Source organism: Colossoma macropomum, unplaced genomic scaffold (assembly GCF_904425465.1).
Source record: "Colossoma macropomum unplaced genomic scaffold, Colossoma_macropomum, whole genome shotgun sequence".
Lineage (NCBI taxonomy): Eukaryota > Metazoa > Chordata > Actinopteri > Characiformes > Serrasalmidae > Colossoma > Colossoma macropomum.
The window spans coordinates 7,752,956-7,755,275 of record NW_023494800.1 but is presented as its reverse complement, the minus strand read 5'-3'; positions in this window follow the sequence as shown (position 1 = coordinate 7,755,275).

Sequence of the window (2,320 nt, the reverse complement as noted above, 5' to 3'; positions counted from 1 at the left end):
TTGACTATTTCAGATAGTCATTAATGTCTCTATGTCAGCTCCTTTACACTGAAATACATAAATCTGACAATTAATTCAACAGAACATCAAGCCTATGACAAAGCCCCTCTTCGAGCTCATAACTCATATGTCGTCCTGATTATAGTAACCATATGCAACTCAGATATCTTTATAAGTCAATACATGCAAGTCTCTGGCATTTTTATTCCTAACGGCTTCTAATTTTCCTTTTTCAGCAGGGGTAGATGTTGTGTTTAATGGAAAGAGGCAAACAGCTTGAGAAGGTTGGTTTGTCTGTAGTTTAAAGCACGTAAGCTAGCTAGATAGCACAATATCTACTCCAGTGGAAACATTAGTAAGTTTTAAAGGAATGTGATCTGTAACTCATTAAAACTTTAGCTAGATTAGCTGCCAACTTCAGCTATAAAAGGTAGTGCACTTGCATACTTAGCTAGCTAGCCAGCAGTTTCAAGTTGTTTTGCTTTTTTTCTTTAAATGCCACTTTTTTGTGTGTGTTTTTCTGTAATGGTCTGTAAAAGTCTCATTATTAGCTGCAGGTTTGCATTTTACAAAAGTCAACCTCTACTAAAAACCTGTGTTAAACATCTTAAAATAACAAGGCTTTTATTTTAGAAAATGTTCAGTCTGAGAGACAGAACTCAAGCGATACACGCAGTAAATGCAGAGTAGTAGAGTCTGTAGTTTAGCACGTGAAATAGCCGATCCAGCATAAACTTTAGGATGTTTTAAAAGAATGTGATCTGTACTGCACTGAAACTTCACCTAGACCAGCTGACAACTTCAGCTGTAACAGTTAGTGAGCTAGCATACTTTGCCTCTTTCTTTTAAACACTGCATTTACTGCATGCAGCGCTTCATTCTGTTCATCAGACTGAAGGTTTTTATACAGTAAAAGGCTCATTATTTGAAGCCATATCGAACCTGATGCTGCTGCAACCTGTGGCGTTGCATTAATGACTGTGCAAGGTTTTATTCTTTTACTGCATTAATGTTGGCACTCCTAATTTAATTACTTCTGTCTCAGGCTGATATTTCACAAATATCAAGTCTAGAGTCACAAGTCAGTCAACATGCGACTTGAGTCCAAGTCACTGACTTGAGTCCGGTGAGCATTCTCAGCTCAGGTAAGCGGGCAGAAGTGATATTTTCTCTCCCCTCTATGTTGGCATATTGCATTATTTGCTCTGCCTTTGTTGTGTTAATGTTGTTTTGTGTATTTGTGAACAGGATGCAACAGCTTCACTTAGCTAAGCCCCTGGTGGCCCACTGTGAGGTCAGAAATAATGGCCTGGCCCTCTGCTCACAAACAAGTCAGAGAAAAATCTTTACACAACCTACACAATGAGGACTATCTGCAAAACTAATACTGGCCTTAGTAACAGCTCATACACACTTGCCCTGGTGCCTTGTTGTTGGGGAAGAAACCCCATTGGCCTTGGCTGATGTCATGCAGCAGCTTTCTCTCAGGCCGAGCCCCTGTAATTGGCTGGCCAAATATTTGCCCTAACTAATTTGTAGTGGTATTCTCATACTAAGTAATCCATTAGGTCCCAACAGACCTCATTGTGTCCCGTCCAAAGGGACCATTTGCATCTCCTTTGTCATTTAAATGCTGCATTTCCTTCTAACAGTGAGACTTAACTTCTTAATGAATGGAACAAAAAAAGAAAAAGGAAAGTAGCTGGGGCTAAGCTAATGATGCTAAGCTAAGGAGACTTGTGGAATATCAATAGTAAATGAGGAGACCACTGAGAAAGGTCACCTGGTCTAGTGCTTTTCACTAACCTAGTATTCATGGACAAAAAACCATGAATACCAATGTAAAAAACTCATTTTTTTATATATTTTTTCTTTTGTTCATTCATTTTTGAGCATCGTTGAGTTTATTATATCCATGAAATCAGTGTAAAAACAGGATTTAGAGAGGTAAAAGTGTCCAGGATGAGGCAGCTGTTGCATCAGTGAGAAGAATAGCATGTAGGCTAATATGTTCAGCATGTGTAGATAAGGTAATATAACGGAAATCAACAATACAGGAATAACCAACACTTCACCTTTTTCAGTACGGTGTATATTTTCTATTGTAAGGCTCCCCCATTGAGTCGCATTGCAGCTGGTTGAGGCTGACCTCAGAGCAAAGGTCAGGGTCTCTCTCAGGAGTGTTCCTCATTAGCCCTGAATCCCAGGGGCAAAGGAAAGTGAGTTTTTTGTCGCTCCCCACCAGCTGAGGGGCTTTGGATGGCCCCATGAGTGAGCTGCCCTCAGGGCCGATGTAAGCTGAGCCCCGTCATTCAAGAAC